The 27,894-nt window shown below is 41.4% G+C and overlaps 1 protein-coding gene across 8 annotated transcripts in view; it reads left to right on the top strand.

Annotated features, from left to right (window-relative positions):
• Positions 1-27,894, top strand: part of NT5C2 (5'-nucleotidase, cytosolic II) — a 272,125-nt gene that overhangs the window by 23,300 nt on the left and 220,931 nt on the right. For 2 of the 8 annotated variants that reach the window (XM_033942078.1, XM_033942077.1), the window contains exon 2: positions 24,429-24,550. The exons of the other annotated variants lie outside the window; for them this stretch is intronic. The gene's annotated coding sequence lies outside the window, so the exon portion shown is untranslated. The remainder of the gene's footprint in view (positions 1-24,428; positions 24,551-27,894) is intronic. 8 annotated transcript variants of the gene reach the window in all.

The following is a 27,894-nucleotide window of genomic DNA, read 5'->3' as shown; positions in this document are numbered from 1 at the left end:
GGACAGTCCACACAGGAACCAGCAGGTGCACATAGTACACACAGTAGAATCCATAAATGATGTCTTAAGTTCCATGGTCTGTGCCAATGACTTGCATTATCTGTCTGTTCTCTCCACATGCAGCTCCAGATATTGGCTTGGACCACATGCCATCCTCCCGTGACCTGCTTCAGTCATGTGTTCTAATCTATTTGTGTCAGTGTGTTACACAGATTACCTCTAGGCTTTTCCTTGTGTGATGTGATGCAGACCCCACATAATTTTGGATGCTTTTCTCCAGACCACTTCCAGTTTCTCTCTCCTGTTTTTGAACATAAGAATTGTCGCTGCTGGGTCAGACCAGTGGTCCATCGTGCTCAGCAGTCCGCTCACGCGGCGGCCCCCAGGTCAAAGACCAGTGCTCTAAATGAATCCAGCCTCATCTGCATACATTCCAGTTTAGCAGGAACTTGTCCAACTTTGTCTTGAATCCCTGGAGGGTGTTTTCCCCTATAACAGACTCCGGAAGAGTATTCTAGTTTTCTACTACTCTCTGGGTGAAGAAGAACTTCCTTATGTTTGTACGGAATCGATCCCCTTTCAACTTTAGAGAGTGCCCTCTCATTCTCCCTACCTTGGAGATAGTGAAAAATCTGTCTTTATCAGCTAAGTCTATTCCCTTCAGTATTTTGAATGTTTCGATCATGTCTCCTCTCAGTCTCCTCTTTTCAAGGGAGAAGAGACCCAGTTTCTCCAGTCTCTCACTGTATGGCAACTCTTCCAGCCCCTTAACCATAGACCCTTTCGAGTAGTACCGTGTCCTTCTTCATGTATGGTGACCAGTGCTGGACGCAGTACTCCAGATGAGGGCACACCATGGCTCGGTACAGCGGCATGATAACCTTCTCCTATTTGTTTGTGATCCCCTTCTGTATCATTCCTAGCATTCTGTTTGCCCTTTTCGCCACCGCCACGCATTGCTCGGACGGCTTCATCGACTTGTCGATCATAACTCCCAAGTCTCTTTCCTGGGAGGTCTCTCCAAGTACCGCCCCGGACATCCTGTATTCATGCATGAGATTTTTGTTACCGACATGCATCAGTTTACGCTTATCCACATTGAACCTCATTTGCCATGTTGATGCTCATTTCTCGAGCTTGATTATGTCACGTTGCAGATCTTCGCAATCCCCCTGTGTCTTTATTACATTACATTACATTAGGGATTTCTATTCCGCCATTACCTTGCAGTTCAAGGCGGATTACAAAAGAATTATCAAGGAAGTATTACAAAAAGAACTTACAAAATAAAAAAAAAGAATTTTGGATATTTTCAAAGAGAGTAAGAAATGAGTATGGTTATTTGTTTGGGGTAGTTGGCTTTAGTGAGAGGGTGTTTGAAATTTGCGGTGTTATTTCTTTTTTCAGGGCTTTCTTGAAGAGTATGGTCTTTATTTCTTTTCTAAAAGTCTTGTGGTCGAAGGATGCCGTCAGTAGATTGGCGATTTGGTTGTCTAGTTTGGCTGCTTGAGTGGCTAGTAGGCCATCATAGAGTTTTTTTCCGTTTGATTTCCTTAATTGGGGGGTATGAGAATGGGGTGTGAGTTTTCCTATGTCTGGTTGAGGTATTGTGGATGAGGCGGTTGTTCAGGTAGCTTGGACTGTCTCTGTTTAAAGTCTTAAAATAGTAGATAGTAGAATTTGAATTGTATTCTTGCTGGGATTGGAAGCCAGTGCGATTTGAGATATGCTTCTGTAATGTGGTCATGTTTCTTCAATGAGTAGATAAGTCTTAGTGCTGTGTTTTGGATTGTTTGTAGTTGTTTTGTTATTGTTGCAGGGCAGGGGAGGTAGAGGATATTACAGTAGTCTAGTAGGCCTAGTATTAGGGACTGTACTACTACAAGCTGGAATTGTGATTTATCAAAGAATTTCCGCACTTGTCTTAAGTTTCTCATGATTGAGAATGATTTTTGTATTGTTTTATTGATTTGCGGTTGCATGGTGCAGCATCTGTTGATTGTTATTCCTAGTAATTTTAGAGTTTTTACTCTGAATAACTTCATATAGTCCACAAATTTAATCACCTAACTCGTCGTACCATTTATAAAGATGTTGAAGAGCATGGGTCCAAGCACCGAGCCCTGCGGCACCCCACTGGTGACGCTCCTCCAGTCCGAGTATTGTCCCTTTACCCCCACTCTCTGTTTCCTATGCATCAGCAGCAACCTATATGTAGGCATGGCCACTTGCTTCTCTCTGGCTCTGGATACTACTTTGTCTCACTGTTTTGCTACCTTGAGATCATATGCTATCACCCTGACATTTGCACATCAGCTTCTCACCACTTGATGTACTATACATGCATCTCAAATATATAACTCTGCACTTTTTAAAATTTTAATTGCTAGTCAGTTGATCACTCAAGATTTTTTAGAGCACTTTTAATTTAGTTTACTCTCAGGGGTGTCTGCTGTGTAGAAAGATAAAATGTTCCCTCTGAGTCCTCTTCAATAACAATCACAAAGATATTGAACAGTATTGATTCTAGATCTAATCCCCGACGTACTCTGGTCAGTGCCATTCTTTCCAGAGTATCGTAAATTGCATTCGACTGTCTGTTTTATCACTCGAGCAGTTTCTAATCCAACTCTCCCCCTCCACCCATGCTAAGAGTACAAAATGTTGGTTTTTTTTATTCCATGGCTGCATTCACACGATAAGAGTGGAATAAACTTGACTTAAGGACATTGGAGCACTATCTAAAAATCATCTTCTGCCAGGCAGATCAAAATAAGGGCCATAGTAAAACATTGAACTATCTGGATTAATTATGCTTTGACATTAGAGAGACCTAAAACCTCTAAAGACTAAAGATGCTCTTATTGTGTGCTCTGTTTTGTCATCACAGGGGATGGATTTAGATTCTGATCTTGTTTTGACTCAATTTTGTGAATCATGAATTGCATTTAACTTGTTAGCGCCTTCATTTGGAGGCTGAGATGACATAAAAATTATAGTTTTAGTTTTGGTTTGGCCTGCATAGCCCTTAAGGTTAATTTAAAATTTAATTTTTGTTGGGATTATCATGTCATTATATCTAGCTTCCTATTTACAAATCAATAAAAAACATAAATGTACTCTCACACACTTTATTTAGTTATTTACACACAAATAATAATTTGAAAAGCATGAACTACAATGTTGAAATTGCTAGTCTTGTGTTATATTGTTTTGGCATCCATTAAGAAGGATATGGCGATACTCGAGAGGGTTCAGAGGAGAGCGACACGTCTGATAAAAGGGATGGAAAACTTTTCATACGCTGAGAGATTGGAAAAACTGGGACTTTTTTCCCTGGAGAAGAGAAGACTTAGAGGGGATATGATAGAGACTTACAAGATCATGAAGGGCATAGAGAGAGTAGAGAGGGACAGATTCTTCACACTTTCAAAAAATAAAAGAACAAGAGGGCATTCAGAAAAGTTGAAAGGGGACAGATTCAGAACGAATGCTAGGAAGTTCTTCTTTACCCAGCGTGTGGTGGACACCTGGAATGCGCTTCCAGAGGGCGTGATAGGGCAGAGTACGGTACTGGGGTTCAAGAGGGAATTGGACAACTTTCTGCTGGAAAAGGGAATAGAGGGGTATAGATAGAGGATTACTGCACAGGTCCTGGACCTGTTGGGCCGCCGCTTGAGCGGACTGCTGGGCACGATGGACCTCAGGTCTGACCCAGTAGAGGCATTTCTTATGTTCTTATGTTCTTATTTATTACTACTAGTGTGCTTTATGACGTGATAATTTTTAGAAATCAAAACTTTTCCACAGAAAAATCATGGGATAATTTTCATCCCATGTACTTGAATGTAATGCTCCTTGAACTACTGTTGAGAAAGGTGTGAACTAAACCCAAAATCTCTTTTCTTCCTCTGTACAATTCGCTGGTGAGGTCCCACTTTGGAATATTGTGTTCAATTCTGGAGTCCATATCTTGCTAAGGACTTGAAGCGCTTTTTCAGAGGAAGGTGACAAAAATGATATTGGGATTGTACCGAGAGACGTATGTGAAGAAGCTCGAATACCTGAATATGTATACCCTAGAGCAGCAACCTTTTTTTTTTTTTTTTTGCACCATAGACCGGTTTTATCCAAGACAAGTTTTGGCAAAATTAATGGCTTGGATTGTTACTATAAATTTATTGGTGCTGTGTTACTCAATTTTAGAGTCCCTTATAGCCCTGAAGCAGCAAACTAAGTAAATGAAAAGCTGGTCATCATTAGCGACAGGACCTCAATTTATGTTTCTACATATGACTATTTGAAGTGATTTTTGGTGTATTTTTTTAATGCTAATGGCACCAAGAAGATAAGTGTGATTTATTTACAGTATCACATGAGTTTAATCTTATATATTGATTATTTTAGTGAAAATTAATTGAGCAGTTTTTGCTATTGAAGCATACATAAAAAACAGAAATATAGAAGGTGATAGAAACGGATTTGTGCTGCCCAGTCTTCTCCTTTATGGCAAAACAATATGGCTTATCCAATTTGCTCTTCCACACCAAAGATCAGCGGCTTACAATAAGTATTTAGTCAGTTATAAGAAAAACATCAAATGAATAAAACAATAGAAATATAATTTGAAAAACTGCACAGTAACAAAACATTTAACACAGAAAAAAACAGTTTATTTTAAATACATTCTGCCATCATCAACAGCTTGATCAAATTGAGCAATTAATTAGCTGGGAAAGCTTGCTGGGATAGATTTACTGAGGTTACAGACCTACACACACACATTTATAAAGCAACAGAAAAAATGTATTCTCGGGTTCCCACATAAATGGCCTCCTGAAAAGCTGGCACAAATACTCGGAGCCTCCTGAAAAGCTGGAACATTTAAGAGTATCTGCTTCTGATTGCAGCTGGCTATGTGGGTGATATAATTTTAACATGCTAGCTTTTTTGACTGGAGCCTTGCCACTAAGCAGCTTATATACATTATAATGAATAGTATTTTAAACTGAGTCAGGAAAGCTATCAGTAGAAGTAGTGTCCCTGAATCAAAGCAATGAGCTCCCATCAGGATGAATGCAGCAGACTTTTTCATGATCTGGAGTGACTTCAAGTTGGAGATTGATAGACCTATGATAATAACATACCATAGAAAGAGTCAAAATGGGGTAGCACTAGGACTTGAAAATTCTCAAAAAGGATTTAGCTTGCACAGCATTTTTAGTTTAAAAAATACCTTTAAAACTGCATGGTCCTTCATTGTGTAGGGTCTACAAGTATTCCTAGGCTTTGTAGAATGTCATCCTGAGTTTCTCTCTTTCACCTCATCTTATGATTGTCATCACAGATCTTCCTTTACATTGAAAAAAGCTTGTCTCTATCATATCATATATACTACAGGAATCGATTAAGTAAGTTTTAAATTCCTCGTCCAGAAATAAAGTGAGGTTTATCTTCCACACCCTATCTCGAACCTCCCTCTGCCAGCACATATACACTATCACTGCCAAGTGGTCCCTTAAGACAATGTCACGGATGTCCACTATCTCCATGGAGCTCTCGTGGGAGAGAATATAATCTATGCGGGAATGCCAATCATGCACCTTGGAGTAAAAAGTAAAATCAAGCTCCCCGGGGTGGTGCATCCACCAAAATCCATGAGATCGAGGGACTGCATAAGAAAATTAACTCCCAATTTGTTCGCATCCTTTCTTAGAGGGTGGGGCGGTTTACAGTCCACGCGCGAGGTACTAGGGATGTTAAAATCCCATGCCACAATGGGCATGTAATCGGGAAGTATGGCTAGGTGTATCACGATATCCGAGAAGAAGCGATAGGGATAAACATTGGGAGCATAGATGTTACATAGGGCCACCCTCCTGCCCTGAAGAACCCCTACTAGAATAATGAAGTGGCCATTAGGGTCCTTTATGACCTTATGGACTGAGAGGGCCAATCTTTTTGGAGCAGTATAGCCACTCCTCTGGAATAAAACCCTAACTACATAGCGCACCTGATGCGTGGGCAACATAGGCTGACAGAGTAATAAACAAGAAACCATGGCAGAACAAGTTGTGAATCATGTACTGTGGAGGCACATGTGGCGCTCGGCACAGCGAGGGAGAGGGCATTCTCACCACCCCCAACATTATAGCCTCTGGCATGTTGGCTTTATTTTTTTCAGCTATACATCTTATGAACACTCTTGCTTGGCTATTTGAAATATTGAACATTCCAAGAGTGAAGCTCTTAAGACTTTTTTTTGTTTGTTTCCATCCGCTGGTATGACTAAAGGAAAGCAAAACAAAGAAAAATCCAACAGGTCTGCTGTAAAAGGCGAACACCAAAAACAAAGAAACATAATATTCCCATCACTCACTATATCAGACACACTCTTCCCACTTGTAATCACCAGTCCTGTATCACTCCCTTCTATGTTGCTCTTGTTTCTTATTGATGAAACAGTTCTTCCTGCAGAAAATCCAAGATCTCTTGCTTTTAGATGACACTACATGGGATATCCCATTCAGATTTGAAATCGCCTAGCAAATAACAACTTTGCGATTGCCTTCAGTTAAAATTATTCTTTCTGTCTGCAAAGGAATATCACACCAATATAAATGGATGTTTTATTTGCTTCTTCCTATAATCCTATAGTGCCACCTCCTTATCCTATATGCCCTGCAGTATTGTTACCTTTAATGTTACTTTTTAGATGTAGCACTGCTCTTTGTCATGCTTCTTCCTGAATTGGTTATAGTCGGGTACAATTATAATCTTACTCAAGGTTCTCTATGTATCATGCCTACTTGACTGCACTAGTTTGAGACTTTTTCATACAATGAGCATTGACATATGTACATAGCTTTCTGTGTAAGTTGGGCTGGTACATGGGTACTAGACATTCTAGGAAAGGCTTTAGTCTTGTGCCCCCCCTCCCTGAGATAATGAAACTCAACAGTTATTAATCATGACAGCCTGAACACCGCTACTGCCAGAGCAATTATGTAAAAATAATATTTAAAAACATGATGTGAAATTATACAAACCTTGTTCTGCATTTATATGTACATAAATATACTTAGCACGGGCAATTTTCAAACATCAATGACATGGGTAAATAGTATCTTTGAAAATTGCTGACTCTGTTATACAGGTAAAAGTAGGTGCTTACGGTATGTTTGTGTGGTTGTGGGGGCCTGTTTTTGTTTTGAATGCAGCTGCTTTTTGTTGATCCCCATACTAGAAACTGCTGCCCCTAAGGTGACCATCTAGTACTCTTGATAGTTACACTAACTCTGTATACACTCCTCCCTCCATATTCATGGGGGTTAGGGGCAGAGCTGGCCGGCGAAAATCATGGATAACTTTTAGGGCCGACTCTGACCCACCCCCGCCTCCCTCCTGTGTCCCAGACCCTTACCTGGTGGTCTAGTGGTGACGCGGGAGTGGTCTTCCTAATCTCCTGCCCCATGCAGAGCCGTCATCAAAAATGGTTCCCATGGTCTAACGAGACTACAACGGGAATTCACAGCAGCCATTTTTGATGATGGCTCTGCACAGGGCAGGAGCGTAGGAAGATCGCTCCTGCCCTGCGTCACCGCTAGACCACCAGGTAAGGTCTGGGGAAGGTCCGGGATGCAGCGTTTCTGTTTTAAAAAACAAGGGGGGAGGTCCAGGAAAAATTGTGAATAACCGAATCCGCGGATACTAAACCCATGGATTCAGAGGGAGAAGTGTATGTGTTAATATTTAACTTTGCTAAGGGATTCATCTACTCATCCCTGACAACTTTAGCCCAGATTAATTTATTAAATTTCTCAAACAATCGTTCTGTTATATCCCTTCTGGATTCAACATGCTAGGTGTTCAATCCCTTCCTGCATGCCGGGAGTTGTAGAAATCCAAACACTTTTCTGAGTACATGCTCCTCCCACCTTAGAGAGAGAGTTAGAGCCTCCTGCAGTTTTCAGTTTCTGCAAACTATCCGTGCAGAAGTCTTTTGGATTTGCTCTGCATCTTTTTCTTATTTTTAAACTTAAAGTTCATCTTTTCGGTGGCTTGAGTACCTTGAGACTCCTTTGCGGTGGTCCTCTGTCGGATGAAAGGATGCAGTTCCATGGAAAAACTTTGGTAGATCTTTGTAGCCAGCCTTCTGTGTACCACCCTTCCTGGACTCAGGGTCCATTTCCCTGGAAGCTCACTTGCCCTTGACCTTGTTGGGGTTTAAGTGCAGACTGTTTGCGTTCTGAGAAAAACATCCTCCGGGTTTCAGAGCACAGGCTGCATTTCCCGCCACCGGTCACGTGGAGAGGATCTGTGGGAGCGGAGATTACAGTTGGTGTCCGTCCAGCTGGCAGTCCGAACATCTTCAAGGCTGGTCATTTTAGAGCTATTTTGAGGCAGAAAATCCTTTCCCTCCATTCAGCTGCAGTGAAAAAAGCTGACAGGCAGGCACTTCTGATGAGTCTGAGTAAACCTCCATTATTTCCAAGTTTTATTTAAAATTTGATGAATCACTTAATCTTATTACAAAGCGATGAACAAATTAAAAAAAACTAGTACATCACAATATTTGGGGAGACAGAACAAGTAACATAGACAAATCACATAGTGTAGACAGGATCGAGAGGAAAGTGTGGGTTGAAATGTATGAAAGTAAATAAGATGAGTAAGGGAAATAACAAAAGGGAGGGTTAAAAAAAAAAAAGATCAGAAGCTGGAATTAAAAAGTATGTCCTAACTATATAGAACTAGCAGTCGAAAGCATTTTAACTTACTTTTAAATCTGTCGATTAGACGTTCTTCCCTTTTGTGTATTGGGAGGGAGTTCCACAGTTGCGGAGCCACAACTGAAAAAATGTATTATCTGCATGTATTGATGGATTTGAGAGAAGGAACCACCAGAAAATGTGGATCATTAGATCTAAGTGATTGGGTGGGAGCATAGGGTATTAAGACTATCAATAAAGGAAGGGGTTTTATAGAGTATTGATTTAAGGCTTAATAAACTTATCTTGTAGATTATTCGATGTGCCACTGGGAGCCAGTGAGATTTTTTGAGTAGTGGTGAAACATGGTCAAATTTTTTTTGCTTTCATTATGAGTTTGATCGAGGCATTTTGGATAAGTTGCAAGCGTTTAATTTCTTTAAGGGGGATTCCTGTAAACAAGGCAGTTAGATGATTGGCTTGGGGGTGGCAGTTAGATGATCTGCAGCCAAGGGCGGAAGAGGAAACAGGGTTAGGGGGCACCAAGGCGCTGCTCTCACACCAAGAGACGAGGCCCTGGGTCGTGCAACAGAAACAAGAGCTTCCTATGAGAACTTTGGGGGTGGACTGTGAAACTCTCTAAAACTCATTTTTGAGAGTTTCTGAGGGTTCAGGTCTCCCACCTCCTCAAACCCCGAATCACAATTTTTTTTATTTTTGGATTTTGCTTATTTTTGCCATTTTTGGCACAAATTCGCTGGCGGTGGCAATCTTGGATTTGAATCGATCTTTTATTTCTTCCTCAAAACCCCTCGATTGATTAAAAATCATTTGGGATGGACTCCCCTGCCCCTAATCTGTTGAATGTATGCATTGATTGCGCCGGATTGGTGCTGGATCAACGACTGTATACTACGTGTCACAGTTTGCTAGGGGAGGGGGCAGGAGCTTTGGGCTTTGCCTCCTACAGGTCCTCCAGGGCCAGGGAGCTGGTATGGGTCCATAGTTTCAGAAAAGTATCTCACCCAGAGGCCATTCTTGAGTTTGGTGCCAAATGCCTGCGTTACGAATCTGGGGACTCTTGACCATGGTGCGAGCACCTCAGCAGGGCCTTGCAGTGGACAAGGAGTAAATTTTCACTGGACTTTTTTTTAGGTTCCTCTAGAAAGTGTATTCTTTGGATGCGGCTGGCAGGCACGTCAGTTTCTTCTAAACCAGTTACATAGTAACATAGTAAATGACGGCAGATAAAGACCCGCACGGTCCATCCAGTCTACCCAACCTTACCCTCTCTTTAAATTACCTATTTAATTTAAATTTTCCTTTTTCTTAGCTATTTTTGGGCCAGAACCCAAAGCTCTACCCGGTACTATGCTTAGGTTCCATCTACTGAAGTGTCTGTTAAAGCTCACTCTTGTCTATTTAAACCGTCCCAGCCATAAAAGCCCACCCCAGCCCATCCTCAACCAATTGGCTATATATTGAAATAGACCATGCAAGTCTGCCCAGTAATGGTCTTAGTTCTTCAATATATACCATTGTTTTCTGATTTGAGATCCTCTGTGTTCATCCCATGCTTTTTTGAACTCTATCACTATTTTCCTCTCCACCACCTCCCTCAGGAACGCATTCCAGGCATCAACCACCCTCTCAGTAAAGAAGAATGTCCTTATATTACTCTTGAGTCTACCACCCCTCAACCTCAAATTATGTCCTCTGCTTTTACCATTTTTCTTCCCTGTTCCTCCTTTCCTCTAGGGTATACATATTCAGGGCTTCTAGGCTCTCCTCATACATCTTCTAGCGCAAACTTCCTACCATTTTTGTTGCCCTCCTCTGGACCGCTTCAAGTCTTCATAAGTCCTTTGCCAGATACGGTTTCCAAAACTGAATACAAATCCAAGTGGGGTCTCATCATAGACCTGTAGAGGGGCATCAACACCTTCATTCTTCTACTGGTTATGCCTCTCTCTATACAGCCCAGCATCCTTCTGGCAACAGCCACCGCCTTGTCACACTGTTTCTTTGCCTTTAGATCTTCGGACACTATCATCCCAAAGTCCCTCTCCCCATCTGTGCATATCAGCCTCTCACCTCCCAGCATTTAAGGTCCTTCAAATTACTAACCTCCAAATGCATTACTCTGCATTTCTTTACATTGAATTTTAGTTGCCAGATATTAGACCATTCCTCTAACTTTTACAAATCCTTTTTCATGTTTTTCACTCCCTCCTTGGTGTCTACTCTGTTACAAATCTTGGTATCATCTGCAAAAACGCAAACTTTGGTATCATCTGCAAAAAAGCAAACCTTTTCTTCTAACCCTTCAGCAATGTCACTCACAAATATATTGAACAGGATTGACCCCAGCACTGAACCCTGAGGGACTCCACTACTCACCTTTCCTTCCTCCGAGTGAATTCCAACCACCACCCTCTGGCATCTATCCGTTAACCAGTTTCTAATCCAGTTCACCACTTTGGGTCCTAACTTCCGCACATCAAGTTTGTTCAAGAGCCTCCTATGAGGAACCATGTCAAAGGTTTTACTGAAATCTAAGTAAATTACATCTAGTATATGTCCTTGATCCAATTCTCTGGTTACCTAATCAAAAAATTTGATCAGGTTCATCAATTTACCTTCTGCCAGTGGCAGAGGTCCTTTTTCAGGAGACCTCTCATCTGGCTATGGCAGAGCTTGATTGCATTATGCCATATCGATATTATGCCACTTTTGTCCCCTGACACGGCTTTTATTTTGGATCCGGCTGATACCCTTGCTGGGACTAATACAGCAAAGTCACCCTGAGAGTCCGGATATGAGGGAGGACCCCTCCATCAGCAACCCTTTTGGGAATACTTTTTGATTCTTCTCTTACTTTTTAGGATCAAATAAACTCTCTGGTTATGAAATGTTTTTTCAGCTTACAAATGTTGAGGAAGATCAGATCTCTTTTCCATCAACGTCATTTTTCTGTTTTGGTCTAATCTATTATATTATCCCAGTTAGATTATTGTAATGCCATTTATCTTGGCATCACTAAGAACTGCCTTCAAAGTCTACAATTGATTCAGAATACCACCGTGAAGTTGATCTATGGAAAGAGCAAATTCGACCATGTGACTCCCGGTTTATTTTAGTGTTTATGTGTTCAGTTTAAGTGTTTATGTGTTGTTTTTAAGATTTTACATGGTATTTTTGCTCCTCTTGTTCCACTGCTATGGAATTTTTGTAGATTTTCATATGCGAGAGGCACTCATTGATTTAAACTTTCTCTTCCTTCTAGGAAAGGAATCCAAGGAGTTAAGAATTTTAGCAGCTCTCTGGTGTTCAAATTTCCCCAATTATGGAATGAACTTCTCCTAATTTTGAAGTATCCCAGTTCCTTCTAAATCTTCCGTAAACTTCTAAAAACTTTTTTATTCGCTAAACATTTTGAAAACTAACTCTCTTGTATTTCAGTTTACTTTATTTTTTTAATTTATTGTTAACTGTGTCAAGCTTCCTTTGGTTGAAGATCCGGTATAATTTTAGTTTAGTTTAATAGCCTTACTGGGTCAGACCAATGGTCCATCAAGCCCAGTAGCCCAGTCTCATGGTGGCCAATCCAGGTCCCTATTATCTGGCCCAAACCAAAGGAGTAGCAACATTCCATGCTACTGATCCAGGGCAAGCAGTGGCTTCCCCCATGTCTTTCTCAATAACAGACTATGGACTTTTTCTCCAGAAAATTGTCCAAACCTTTCTTAAACCAGCTATACTATCCTCTCTTACCATAATCTCTGGCAATGTGTTCCAGAGCTTAACTATTCTCTGAGTGAAAAAATTATTCCTCCTATTGGTTTAAAAAATATTTTTCTGTAACTTTGAGTGTCACTTATTCTTTGTAATTTTTGACAGAGTGAAAAATCGATCCACTTGTACCCGTTCTACTCCACTCAGGATTTTGTAGACTTCAATCATATTTCCCCTCAGCCGTCTCTTTTCCAAGCTGAAGAGCCCTAACCTTTTTAGTCTTTCCTCATATGATAGGCGTTCCATCCCCTTTATCATCTTGGTCCCTCTTCTTTTAAGCATGGTTTTGTCTACTATTTTATTGCTGGGGTTCTGAAAGAGCAAGAAAATTGGAATCTCCTCTTTCCATGTTAGTGTTTGGTCATGGACCGTTCTAATGTGCTGTTTTTTTTTTCTCTATCCCATCCACAGCTTCTTTGGTTACAGAGCAATAGATACCCAGACTGCTCTTTCAGGCTCTCTCAAGCTGTTTAAGCTTTATCTGCTGGCTCCTGCTTTTCAGCAGTTTTGAACCACCTCAGGTGGATTCCAACATGGTGCAGGATGCCTGGTGTAAGGACCTCCCTAGTGATGGAGGTAGCGAGGGCCATAATTGAAAGAAACGTCTAAGTCCAATTTGGTCATAGGGCACTAATCACCCAAAGTCAGCAGTTGCAAAAGATCCATTTTCGAAAAGTACGTCCAAAAGAGTTAAAAAAAAAAATCGTCTCTCTGTATGTCCAGGCGTTTGATTGTCCAGACTGCCAGTACGTCTATCTTTATACCACATTCTCGACCAAATATTTGTTCGTCTGAAACGTTCAGAACAAGACCTTTTGGATCTAGGAAGGGGCCAGCAAAGTAATGGACTGGCCACCCAGGCATGGCAAGATAGCAGTTGGGCACTGGGCACTGCTGTGAACTTCACAAAAAGGGTGCCACAAAAACATTTCACCAGAACTTCCTTATAGGTCATGGTGAGCCCCCCCAAACCCACTATACCCATCTTTTTACAACCCCAATAGCCCTTATAGCTGAAGGTGCCACCTATATGGCAGGAGAGTAGAGTTTGGGTTTTTGTTTTTTGGTGGCCTCACATTTTTCACCATAAATAGAGTAGTTAGAGTGGTTTATGGACCTGGGTCCTCCTCTCTATGGTTACTAGCCCACCCTCCAGACTACTTAAGCCACCTCTGTGCAGTTCTACTAGGCTTTCCTATGCCAAGTGCTGATGTTCCGAAGGCAGGCATGTACATTTTTATTCTGATTTTATGGTGGTGTGAGGGGGTCAGTGAACACATGGGGAGTGTGTGTGGGTCTTTGCTTTGTCCCTGCAGTGGATACCTTTTGGACACTTATACCTGTTTTTAGATCGCACAATGTATAAGTTCCATCTAAGCAGTCTCGTCAAACCTTCGATTATCCCTGTAGTACGACTAAATTTAGGTTGACCCACATCCCATCCTAACCACTTCTCCAAAAACACCCCTTTCTGCTCTGGGTGCACAGCGGGATTCAGAGGCCTAAAAAGTCTCTGGTGACGTCTAAAAACCCGTTTCGATTATCAGCACTTGGATGCCCTGTCTTTTTGATCGTCCAAGTGCCAAATTGGGCGGGATTTTAAATGTATTTCTGTTTCGATTATGAGCCCCATGGTGTTTAAGGACTCCTAGAATCTCACAGTGGATATTATATTTCTAAAAAAATAAAAATAAAAAGTCTTTTTTGAAGTGGCTTATTTGGGCATCAAGATGTAGGCAGCCTCTTTTATGGTGCTTGCCTGTCACATGATATTGCGCAGGGTGCCCTCTGCAGAAGTGGATTTCTGTTCCCAGCTATTGCTGGACAGTGTGGATTATGTGATGGACACCCTTTCTGATCTCATTCAAGTTCTTGCTGCTTATGCGGTGTCTGTGTGCCGGCCTCTTTGGCTCTGTCCTTGGGCTGGGGATGCTGCCTCCAAGGCCACTTTAAGCAGACTTCCTTTCAAGAGTCAGTTTCTTTTTGGGACAGGTCTGGATGACCTCATGGCAGGTGTTGCTGACATCTGCCCTAAGTCTCTCCCTGTGAGCAAGTCTTGCCGGACTTTGGGAGGGGACGATAGTAATTTTCGTCCTTCCTACCGTTTTTATCAGAAATCTTCGGGTCTTCCTCCCAGAGATATTCCCAGGTATACAGTCCTCATGTTAACACTTCCAATTCCAGCCTTCCTCTGACAATCGGATCCCGGGCAGCTAATGCTCCCAACCAGCCCTACAGAGGGCCTCTAGCTCAGTTTTACTAGGAGTGGACTTGCATTTCTTCAGATAAAAAGGTTCTGGACATCGTTTGAGAGGGGCACAAGATAGATTTCTTTTGCCTGCCTCCGGATTTGTTTCTGGACTTGCCGGCTGGTTGGCCGGAAAAGGAGTCAAAAGTTTGCACTGCTTTGCAGCGTCTCTAGGATATCTGAGCTCTAGTATCCATTCCAGAACACGGATCGGGCTTTAGCAGATACTCTTTATACCTCATCATGCCAAAGTATGATCGGAGAACTGGAGGCCTGTTCTGGATCTCATGTTGGTCATGCTTTTCCTGCGCATTCCTTATTTCCAAATGGAAGCCATGAGCATAGTTGTTGCTGCTGTCTCTCTTGGAGAATTCTAGCGTCCTTGGATCTTGTGGAGGCTTTCCTCCATATTCCAATATTTCCAGAGCATTGCAGATTTCTTCATTTCTTCATTTGGGCTTGCCTCAGCTCCCTGCACTTTCACCAAGGTGATGGTACTTGTAGCATTTTTTTTCCCCCAGGCAGGGTGTCCAGGTCCATCCTTTCTTTGACGACTGGTTGGTCTGGGCTCCATCTTGACATGAGTGCATCTATACGGTGGAGACAGTGGTCTCTCTGCTACAGAGCTGGTTGGATTGTCAGCTTCAAAAAGAGCCACTTGACACCATCTCGGAGTTTCTGAGTATCTCTTTGACACCCAGCAGGGTAGTGTGTTTCTTCCCGAGCCATGCAGTCTGAAACTTCAGCAACAGATCAGAGATCTCCTGAACCTTCCAGCTCCCATGCCCTGACATTATCTGCAGTTGTTGGGGTTCATGACCACCACCTTGAAGGCAATCCTCTGAGCCAGTCTGCATATGAGCCCTCTACAGGAGTCCCTCCTCTTTCGATGGTGTTCGCAACGTCACCTTTCAGTTGCTGCTCCCCTGGAAAAAACCAGCGCAAAGAAGTCTGCGCTGGTTGCTTCAGGGAGAAGCTCTCCATCAGGGCAAGCTTCTTCAGATGTCAGCCTGTCGGCTTGGGGTGATTACTCCATTCAGGGGCAGTGGTCTCTTTGTCAGTGGTGTTGGTTAATCCATCATTTGGAGCTTCATGCAATTCACCTGGCGTTACTTGCTTCCAGCCCACTCTAGAAGGAAAAGCAACGCCACGGTAGTGGCCTATATAATTCGTCAAGGGGGCACAAGAAGTGCTCCTTTGGGCAGAAGGCTTGCATGCTGTTTTACTGGGCAGAGTTATGTCTTCTGTCTCTCTCGGCGGCGCATGTGACTGGAGTAGACAGACTTCTTCAGTTGACAAGTTCTGGACCCGAGAGAATGGTCCCTATCTCAGAAAACATTGCCATTTGATCGTTCAATGCTGGGGATGGCCCCAGATGGCCTTGATTGCATCCATAGAGCACTCAAAGGGGATGGACACCTTGGTTCAGCCCTTGCCAGCTCACAAGCTACGTTCTGTGTTTCCTCTGTGGCCTCTGGTTGGTCAGGTCACCTGCTGGATAGTTTTGTGATTTGAGTTGCTCCAGATTGGCCTTTTTGTCCGTGGTGTGTGGATCTCATCAGTCTTCAATGGGACAGGAAATTCACCCTCCCTCTTCCTAGCAACCTTCTCAGTCAGGGTTTGGTGCTTGAAAAGGATTCAGGTCCCAATTCCTGCCCCATACTTTCTCTGTCTCTGTCATTTGTAAGTCAGGTACCTGGGGACACATCTTAAAGACCAGAAACCATCTTTCGAAACATGTCCGTCTTTTACTATGAGTTTCACATCTTTTATACGAATCAGGTTTGCCAGCATGTGTCAGCATGTGACGTAAATGCAAACCATATATGGATACAGGTCACATGAAACTTTAAACACATCAGCATTTTTCCTAGCTAGAGATTGAAGTCCAAAAGGTAAGAAAAAGCCTTGACCAGCAGAGCTTCTTAACTAAAGCTGTCTGTAAATACGGCTTAACAAAACAATTGAATTCACTTCACTACAACTCTGTTTAAACATTCATGTCAAAGAAAGAAAGACAAACATAGATGTCCTTATACCATCTTCAAAGAAGGGAAAGATAAACAGGGCCTACCTTTGCATCTTTAAACAACATATGCCTAAGGACACTTACTAAAGTTCTGATACGTGTCCGTTCAATTCCCCTCTTACGTCATGTAAATGACGTCACAAATACACAGCATGAGCTGGAAGGGAGTGATACCCTAGGTATGTCTCTCAAGGAGGGGTCTTTTAGGAGCTGTAATACGAATAACACAGTACATGAGCAGTCAAGACAAGAGTGCAAATAATAAGAGATTATGCATTCAACTAAAGTGCTGATCCCAAGAATTAGATAAATCAGAGTTACATTTGAACTCAGCAAAGAGGTCTGCTAATTTCTGAATGTCCATAGGAGGACCTATATTGTCAGAAAGAAAAGTACAACAGCATAAAATACTGAGGAGAATTTAACAGAATTCTCAGCTAAAATCATATCTAGGGCCATATGATTTTGAGAACCATCTGAGAAGTGGAGCCTAATTGATCAGTAATACTTTGCAAGGCGTTCCTAGAATAGTTCACAAAGCGTTGCTGATTATAATAATTTTAACTAATCCGATCAACATTCTTATTAATAGTAATAAAGGGAATAAGGAACTCAAACCCAGCCTTAACCTGAGCTCGGGCCTTAAATTCATCTGGGACCCCACTTGGGACCCCTATAGCATCTATGTATACATGTGATCAGATTTATATCAAGACAAATAAAAAGAAAAACCATGTGAATAGGAAGGATGCCTTTCAGAAAGAATATGCAGGAGCATGGTAACCTTAACTAAAGTGCACTGGCCTATCCACTGGCTGGGTAGCTTAACAGGGAGCCAAAAGTCTCCATAAAGCCAGTAAATATCAAATCTGATGCAGCAACAATGGGGCATACCTATGAGCCAAGACAGAACAATAACCTGGGGGTAAATTACCTACAAAACTACTCTGTGTCAGATTAGAAACATGACATGTGTAATTGCCCTTATAGATGGTAACGGCAATATCAAGCTTTTGTTGTCCTGGCAACAAAGGGTATTTAGAACACTACAGTGCACAAAGGGGATAAGTAAAATTAGAGGAGATATTGGTAAATAACCCAGAAAGGCATGGTTGGATACCAGGAGGGAGGTCCAGAGGTACGGTTCCTAGATGGGGTCTAGCTTGAGCACATATGTAACAATTACTCTTATTATGTTGATCAGCAGTGAATTTCATCCATTCTAACCAAAGGTTACGTTCTGAAAACCCTACCTCAACAGCCACAATATCTTCAAAAGTGGGATTGGCAATAGCCATCATGTCAGTAAGTTTATTGAATGTAGGGGCCAGTGGGTTAGTATTTTTTGGGGCCCCCACAAAATGGCGGGAGAAGATGAGTGGAGGTAGATAGATCCCGTAAGAAAACTGATGATAGCTAGACCCACCCTTAAACCACATGTTCATAATGTACATACCTTCATCAGTAGGTCTAGGGTTGTCAATAGTAAGAGAAAGCTTAATAATTTGTACAGGAACACTTTTCCTATAACAGTGTCCAACCTTATGAAGGGTCATACAAGTAAGCAGTGATTTACCATTTTGGTCCACTCTTTTTCAGGGTATTTTCTAGTTTATAAGCCCAGTCAGTATTAATATTCCACCCTACCACTCCCCAGAATGCACACTTATCCCCCCAACGTAAGTCAGTAACATATATATATATGTCTTTAGTTTTAGGAATTTCTGAGGACCAATGGCACAGCCTTGGGATATCAATTGATGAACAGTCCACAATGTCACAATACTCAAAGGAGAAGGTGGCAACTTGCACACTGCTGGAATTATACCAAAGGGTAGCATACTATCGGTCTTTTCTGGATTCCAATTGAAGGACAGCCTTTGCGAGGGAGTAGTCCAGCTTGACGTCTTAGTCGCAAAGAGGTGTCGGGGGTGCTGTTTACAGTAGGAGTGTCATTTACAGATGGGTATGGGCAGAAAGTGTCGTGGACCCAGAACACATCATCCCTGTAGACCCAGTTAGACATGATCCATACAGGGAGAAAAACTAGCAGCAGCGGTGCCAGTAAGAGAATGATAAAGTTGGTAGAATGCTGCAATGAGATCATCATGTTGTTCTACTGGAGGAGGTGAAATCTGCGCAGGGAAGACTTGCTTCTGGGGTTTTAGGTTAACCCTCTTCAAGCGACTTGCGTGGATCCAAACAGGAAACTCCTCAGTGAGTGCAGCGGGCCTGGTCACAGCGATCACAGTAGTGGGAAGGCCAAAGGGGAAATCCGTCTGCTTCCGATCCTTGGAAAGCTGCTGGACAATCACCAGGCTGGAAAAAATGGGTAGGAATCTGTGGAGAGAAAGGAGAAGTGCAAGACACGTTTCTTTGAACAAGCCCTAATATTTCAATTAGCTTTTGGACGTATTCCTCCTGTATCAAGGGAAAATCTACCCATGGGGCGGGGAAAGGTCATCCCGTGAGAACCTCAAAGGGAGAACAGCCAGATGTCTGTACATACAGAAAGAGATACTTGAAAAGAAATGCTTGAAAAGCATTCCAAATATCATTCAGCAGCTGTACTCCAATGTGATCCAAATAAGAGATAGAAAACAAGAGAAGCCATGTTGCCTGTACTGAATGCGGCAACATGCAACAATACCAATTCATTTACTTGACATAGCTATGGCAAAAGAGCGACAATACTCACTTGCTTAAGGTTCTTAATTGAACAATCCAAAAGGATATGTTTTTTCGTGCTTCATATAACTATTATGCACCTCAGAGAAACCATACTGATGTACTGAATGTATTCAGAAATGTATATTGAATGGATCATATGTAGGGAACACCACGAAATAAATGCTGTATAAAGTAAAACTTTTTCTTATAACCCCTAACTAAACTATATTCAGAATATAAAAGCTATAAGTAAAAGAACATTGCGCAGTTAGGCTAGTAAGAAGTGGAAAAAGAGCTCTAGAAATGGCCAATATTATGTATCCTGGGGTACCCACTAAACTAAAACAAGTAGACATGACACAGACAAAACATAAAGTTTTTAAACGTGGAGCTATTTCTCCATCTGTCAAGTGTGCAGGGCTGAATTTAACTCTGCAAATAAACACATTGATATAAAAAAACCAAAACAACAAATAATGTATATCATAACCATCTCATATTTGGAAAAAGGCATAAAGCTAATGTCTCTTTGGAGCGTCTCTATCTCTGCAGTGATAAAGAGGACCCGTGGAAAACATTAGAAATATCTGTGCCAAAATGGATCTGGGATGGCTATGTATAAATCCGGAAAAAACATTTTAAATTAGCAACATCCTAATTTCAGCTAAAACAATAGAAAGGAATTGTATTTTCCAATTTATTTTCAATTCACAACCGTGCCAGCTGTAATTATCGAGCTATATATCTCTGTATCAAGGAGCAAAAGGTCAAGAATGAAAATATCACTAGCAAGAAGTTAAAATGTCGAGCGAGCACTACGATAACCAATACCATGATATTGGGCAATGAATAAGGGAGAGCTAGCAGCTGGTATCCAGGGTTTCCCCTCTTTGCACCAAAGTCCGTCCAAAAGGGCGGCTTTGGGCACCTGCCAAACGCCAGGCAACAAATTCAGAGGAAGCTGTGAAAAAAGAGAGGAAGAGAATCCTGTTCACCCGTGAGACCCAAAAGCCCATTTAAAAGAAGGGCTTGAACATCGTGAAAAGTATGAAGGGTAATGGGGTGACCTAGGATCAGAGAAGTAACCATCTCTACCACAATAGCACAAGCAGCCAGGGCTTTCTTGAACAGAAGTGACTATAAAAAAAGGCAACAGAGCGTAATTTACCGCCATGTTCTCCCTTCATGGTGTTACAATAGTCCCAAACAAAGAGATAAAACATGTGGGCATAAGCAGGAAAACCCAAACTTGAGCTAGAAACCAAAGCACATCTTAAATGTCCAACATTTCATAAGTCCATCTGATAAGAGCAGTCATTTCAGAAACCAGGGTCTGTCTCAGAATCTGGTCATAGAAGGAACAAGCAGAGATCCATTGGCGGCAGTGACCAATCATAGCAAGAAAAGTAAGCATGTCTTTCTTGTTAGCTGGGCGGGGCAGAACAGCAGCAATGCAGAAAGTGCAGATTTTCCTCTGACCATGAGACAGGACAAAACCCAGGTATTTCACTTCAGATGTACACCAGTGCAGTTTATTTCATGACACCTTGTGACCACACACAGACAATCATTATAAAAGGTACAAACTATCAGCCTGACAGGTCTCCTGAATTATGGAACACAAAAGTTGTACAAAATAAGAATAGGACCATGAGGGGCAGTGCATGACTTTGTAGAATAGCCCGAAGGACATTCCACACTAGGTATACTGTTGCTTAAAGGTGAAGGCAGCCTCACCAAAGGGACTAAAAATAAAGCATTCTTTAGGAAAATGACAGAAAAAAAATCATTGGCTGCCGGTGGAATGGTGGAAGAAACATAAGGGCAATGAGAATTACCAAAACATTAACAGCCCGAAATCTAGGACGAAACAGGGAATGCCATCAACTTTGACAACAAGAGCGATGGGCGTATTATAAAAAGAGATGGTGGTTTTGATAATGCCGGAGAAAAGTCAAGAGACGAGCAGTGGAATCTCACCTTACTGCTTTATAAAACCAAGAATGAGTAACTTCAAAGAAGCACTATAGGGGGTCAGTGGAAGCCCAAACAGAGAAGTCTGGGGGAAGGGACAAAAACATTCATGCACAGACCCTGATAATGAAAGCAAAGAACAGATTAGCTTTGCTCTGCACAAGAAAGAAAACCTTTAAAACGGAATTTTTTCTTTTTCTTGTTTCTTTTTTTTTTTTTTTTTTTTATGATCCAGCACAGAACACAAAGAAAGCAGCCATAGAAAAAAACGCACAAAATTAGGGCTTGTGTACAAACTACAAGGGAAAGATCTTAGACTGATTCAAACAGCGCATTCAATTCATTCCACATAACAGCCTGTCCTACCTCAGTATTAAACATTGGTGACACAGAAAGATGGGAGCTGAAGGAAAAAATGTCATACATACACACAGCCGTACAAGTCTCATTTGTCTAGGAGTAACCTAAGTGCCTTATGACTCATTACAAAGCCCAATATAACAATGCAAAAATATTCGCTTATCTTACCTTATAAGCGAGGTACAGTAATAAGAGACAATAAAATCTTATACTCTATAAAAGTGTTAACCTTACAAATGACAGAGTGGGCAGGGGGGTTCTATAAATAATTTCATTCTTTCCGAAAGAATGGCAGCTGCTTATATATATGAGGGGCGCTTACCGAAAGTACCCCGAGATTTTTCCCAAAAAAACTCCATAATAGAACCCAAAGCTTGAACTTAAAATAAAGGGTTGGGTACAGGTCACCACTACCCAGTGAGTATTAAAGAACAGAAAAAATTCAGAAATACTCACAAAATATTGGTGATATCATCTGCCCATCGCGGACGTGCCCCCAACTGAAAAGGATTCAGGTCCCAATTCCTGCCCCATACTTTCTCTGTCTCTGTCATTTGTAAGTCAGGTACCTGGGGACACATCTTAAAGACCAGAAACCATCTTTCGAAACATGTCCGTCTTTTACTATGAGTTTCACATCTTTTATACGAATCAGGTTTGCCAGCATGTGTCAGCATGTGACGTAAATGCAAACCATATATGGATACAGGTCACATGAAACTTTAAACACATCAGCATTTTTCCTAGCTAGAGATTGAAGTCCAAAAGGTAAGAAAAAGCCTTGACCAGCAGAGCTTCTTAACTAAAGCTGTCTGTAAATACGGCTTAACAAAACAATTGAATTCACTTCACTACAACTCTGTTTAAACATTCATGTCAAAGAAAGAAAGACAAACATAGATGTCCTTATACCATCTTCAAAGAAGGGAAAGATAAACAGGGCCTACCTTTGCATCTTTAAACAACATATGCCTAAGGACACTTACTAAAGTTCTGATACGTGTCCGTTCAGTGCTCATGGAGACCCACAGTGCTTTGGTCTTTTGGCATGGCTCTTAAGCGCTCAGCCTTGATGAGGCGCAGTTCTTTAAAGGGGGGTCTTCTCTATGCTCTTGAAGTCCAAGAAACCCCAAACTATGGCTCCTTTTGCTTCAGCCTGGAAGGCTTCCCAACAGCGGTGTGCTAAGGATCGGGTAGTATCTGAGTGGGCTCCTATTTTGGCGGTCCTGGCTTTTTTTCTTCAGGCGTGCTTGGATAAGGGTTTAGCGGTTCATTCCACAGGCTCGGAGCGAAAGGGTCAGATCTTAGCAAGGTGGATCTCAAGAGAGTTGTCCTGACTGCTCTGCCTCAGCATAGTCAGCCAACATCTATGTCTTCGATCTCCCGATGTATTTGTGTGGCCATTTCTGCGGTTTATGTCACCAGTGGCAAGCTGCTGCCGGTTTCCCTTCAGGCCCACTCCACTAGAAGTGTTGCTGATTTGTAGGCGAAGTCTGGTGCATTTTCTCCAGATGAAATTTGTGGGGAAGCTCCTTGGTCCTCTCTTCTTACCTTTACCCAGTTTTTTCTGTGTCGATGTGGCGGCTCGCTCTGATGCCACATTTGGGACCTCTGTGTTGTGGGCAGGCTCTTTTGTCTCTCCCTAGAAGAGTACTGAATCCAGAAGAGTTCCAGAAGAATGGAAGATTAGGTTTTTACCTTTGATAATCTTTCTGTTAATCCCTAGAGGATTCACTATGGCCCGCCCTCTCAGTTGTTCTGCATCACCTGCTTTCTTTAACTTCGGTTATTCTCCTTACAGGCTTGAGGATCTTTCAGCCAGTAGATGGGTCCTGTGAGGAGTTTTCTGTGAGTCTGCATATTACTGAAGCCTGCTTCATGTTGGTGCTCATTGCACACAGCAAGTTAGTTCTACATTGTTCTTTAATGTTTTTCTGTGTTGCTTTTGTGCCTGTTTATTGCTTGTTTTCATGTTTAGCAGAGCGCACTAGTTCACAAATTGTTTATTTTGCTGGGGAGCTTCCCCAGTGCCTCCTTCCTTGTCATGAATTTGTTCAGGTATGTTGCTTGGCTTTGGGACTGATCTACAGAGGGCTTTAACTCTCTCTCTGAGGTGAGAGGAGCATCTGCTCAGAAAAGTGTTTGGATTTCTGCAACTCAGGGATTGAACATCTAGCGTACTGAATCCTCCAGGTACTAACAGAAAGATTATCGAAGGTGAAAACCTAATCTTCCATTAAGCATGTGGTAATTATTATGCAGGAATGATCCTATTTTAAAGCTATAGTGCTTTTGCAGCTTGTTTATCTTCCTTCATTAATCACCGAGATCCCTTTGTCTAACCCACCTAGAAAATGGGAAACTGAAATTAGAAAAAGAACAAGATGAAAGATGATCTTAGATTTTTTTCTATTTTTAAGTCTATGGGATACGTTTTCTGTAATCCTTGTGAGAGTTTTTGAGTAGGTGGTATGCACTGTTTAAGGGAAAAATTAACAAATAGTGTATCAAAATAAAAATTCTGTAATAAAATTTTTGAGTCTTTTGACAATTAAAGCTTTATAATTTTTAAAGGCAAATGAAAAACTTGGGGTGGCTTTTTTAGTTTCTAAGAGCTTCAAATCTGATGATGCATTTGCAGGTGGTGTTATGCAGCACAGTATTGGAGGAGACAAATGAATGTCAGGCACAGACAGAGAGCACTGGAGACACTAATTTTTTGGGTACAGTAATTGAGACAGGAAATCTTAATCTTGAAAATGGGTGAGTATAGGCACCTATATAGAGAGTAGATAGTCTTTAACACTAAGCAATATTATAATATTGAAAAGTATTCTTGGTTTAGAGTTTGATATAGTGATGACTAGTCTATGATGTACCAGTACAAGATTACTAATATTTAAAACTTTGTTATATAGTAAAAATAATTACTCTCCTATATATCCATATGCCAGGAAAATCTCCTCCTTGCTGAACTATATCTTAAAGTACCAAAATGGTATGATATGCTGTGTTATGCCCCCCTTTTTTAACTTTATTTTTATTACTTTAACATTGAATATGCTTGAAAAAAGTCAGCCACATCTATTCATTTTATCTCATCCCACAATTTAAGGGAGGGAAAAAATACAGAAAACAAAACCTCTTGCATGGTTTTGTAAAATGGGAGTATCTTTGTGGCATTAATAAAATAAAATTTACAAAAAACAATACATGTAGCACAGCAGTAGAAAAATATCTAGGGAATTTGTGCAGCAGTCAAATATTTTTACTAACAAGGGGAAAAAGCAAAGTTGCTTACCTGTAATAGGTGTTCTCCGTAGACAGCAGGGGAATGCAGCCACACTTGTTGGTGAAGTCCTCTGACTGAGCCTGTGTGTCGGTGCTTTCACCTAGCTATAGTACACTTTTGGCATACTGAGCATGTGCAGGATGCCCTACACCTGGAGCCCCTCCCCTCATCCTGTCCATTTTGTCTCTTATCAATATAACAAGTCGAGATGAGGGGACAGTGGGCAGGTAAGTTTCTATAGAGAACACCTTTTACAAGTAAGCAACTTGCTTTCTTTGGAGTCAAGCAGGGCATATGCAGGCATACTTGTCGGTGAGTCCCAAGCTGAAAAAGTAGATGGGTGATGGATATAAATTACCATGCAAATAAATTACATAAGATTGTTTGTCCAAAACGAATGTCTTGTGCTAAGCTTTGGTCTAAAGTGCTTGTAAACATATGCACTGAAGACAAGGTTGCTGCTCTGTAGATATTGAAGCAGCTGTAGCTATTTTTTATGTGCTCCAATTGAACTATTTGTTTATTTATTTTAGTATTTATAATAATAATGTATTTTTATATACCGCCAAACCATTAGTTCAAGGCGGTTTTCAGCAAGAAGGAACTGCACAAACAGTGAATTATTTATATAAGCATATCAAAATTTCTCAGAAAATACAAAATGGCAATTAAGTCACATATTTATTAAACAGATAAGTTTTAAGAATTTTTCTAAATAAATAATAAGATTGAGCTTGGGGAGTAAGCGTATTCCAACATGAATTCATTGCACTAGCCTTAAATGGAAAAGTTTTTCCTAAGAATCTCTTTATTTTTACTGATGGAAACGTAAACCAGTAAGTTTTTCGTGTATTCTTATTTGAATTAAAAAATTCAAAGTGGGAAGAGAGGTAGGTTGGAGTCAATCTAAATAAAATTTTAAAACAGATGCAGCCAAATTTAAACAAAACTCTAGCCTTAGATGGCAACCAATGGAGCTTTAAATAATAAGGGCTTACATAAGTGGTATACATTCAGGTACTCAAGCATTTTTCCCTATCTGTCCTGGCAGGTTCACACTCTTATCTAATGTACCTGGAGCAATGGGGAATTAAGTGACTTGCCCAGGGTCACAAGAAGCAGTGTGGGATTTGAACCCACAACCTCAGGGTGCTGAGGCTGTGACTCTAATCACTGCACCACACATTCCCCACTAGGGGGCTATATATGAGCTCTTATGCAACTAAAAGGGATGTAGCGTGTAATCCATGATGATATAGCTCTTTTAGTTGCTGGTTGGTCACGGGTAGCTGGATTGTAGGAAATGAATAGTTGGCTGGATTTGCAGAAATGAGTAGTCTCCTTAAGGTAAAAAAGAAGTGCTCTTCTGCAATCTAATATATGAAGGTACTCTTCTGCTGCAGAGGAGTGAAGAGGTGGAAAGAACGACATCAAAATGATGGTTTGATTAAGATGGAATTCTGAAAACCACCTTGAGAAGAAATTTAGAATGAGTCCTTAATTGCACTTTATTTGAAAAAATTGTAAATAAGGATAATATGTGGCTAAAGCATGAAGCTTACTAACTCTTGCTGATGTGATCGCTGTAAGAAAGGCTGTTGTCCAGGAAAGAAAGGTGAGAGATGCAGATCCCAGTGGCTCAAAAGGGTCCTTCATAAATTGTTCCAAGACTACATTGAGGTCCCAGGATGTAGGAGGGTCTCTCAGTGGATGTCTAAGATTGGTAAGAGCTCTCATAAAGCAAAAAATGAGTGTGCTGTGAAATTGGTTGGTTTACCATGTACCAATGTGTGGTATGCTGAGATGGCTGAGAAATGAAATCTTACAGAGTTTGTCTTTAGGCTGGAGTCTGACAAGTGTCGAAGATATAATCCTTTGGGCAATGAAGAGGATCTTGACTTAGAGCATGTGCCTATAGGGAAAAACGCTTCCATTTACCCTGATAAGATTTTTTAGTGGAAGGTCGTCTTGCTGCAAGCAGAAGTGACTTTACTGATTGCGAGAGAGGAAGGATGGTTAGGAGTGAATTCTCAATTTAAATTTCCAAGCCATGAGACAGCGGAGATTGGGATGCAGTAGTTGGGCGTTCTGCTGAGAAAGAAGAGAAGGATGGTCCCCTAAAGGAATTGGAGGAGCATCCAGGAGCAGTGGATACACTATCTGGGCCACCGAGGTGCAATGAATATGAGTTGCGCCTTGTCTGCAATAACTTCTGAAGAACCCTGAAAATGAGAGGAAACTGTGGGAAAGCATAGAGAAGATTGTGCCCCCATGTAATGGAAAACGCATCTCTTGCTATTGCTCGTGGAACTGGACATAAGGAGCAAAAACAGACTGCATTGAGCATTGATCTGAGAAGCGAAGAGATCTACCTGGGGAGGACGGGATTTAGGGTCCACTCATGAGGATCATGTTTCCTGCTGAGGGAATCTGCCAGGACATTGTGTTCCCTTGGATTATAGACTGCATGGCTACATCACTCAAGTAACTGAATATTCTGAATAAGGCTCCTGAGGCAGGCTATATTGGCCGAAACACATGTATGTCGAGCCATCGCACAGACTTTTATTATTATTGAATAAACTGCACACCATTGTTTCTGTTTGGATTGTGGAGAACTCTCATCTGGTTTGTCCTATCAATAGCCAATCTAGATAAGGGAACACTGTATGGCGCTGTTTTCGCAAATGCGCCGCTACTACAGCTAGACATTTTGTGAATACCCATAGTTCTGACGATAGGCCAAAGGGCAGGACTTTGTACTGGAAATACATGTTGAGAAATTTGATACGTAGAAAGTGCCGGTTTTACATAC

The sequence above is a fragment of the Geotrypetes seraphini genome, chromosome 4, assembly GCF_902459505.1.
Source record: "Geotrypetes seraphini chromosome 4, aGeoSer1.1, whole genome shotgun sequence".
Classification (NCBI taxonomy): Eukaryota; Metazoa; Chordata; class Amphibia; order Gymnophiona; family Dermophiidae; genus Geotrypetes; species Geotrypetes seraphini.
The sequence above is the reverse complement of the archived record's forward strand: the minus strand, read 5'-3'. Positions and strand labels throughout refer to the sequence as shown.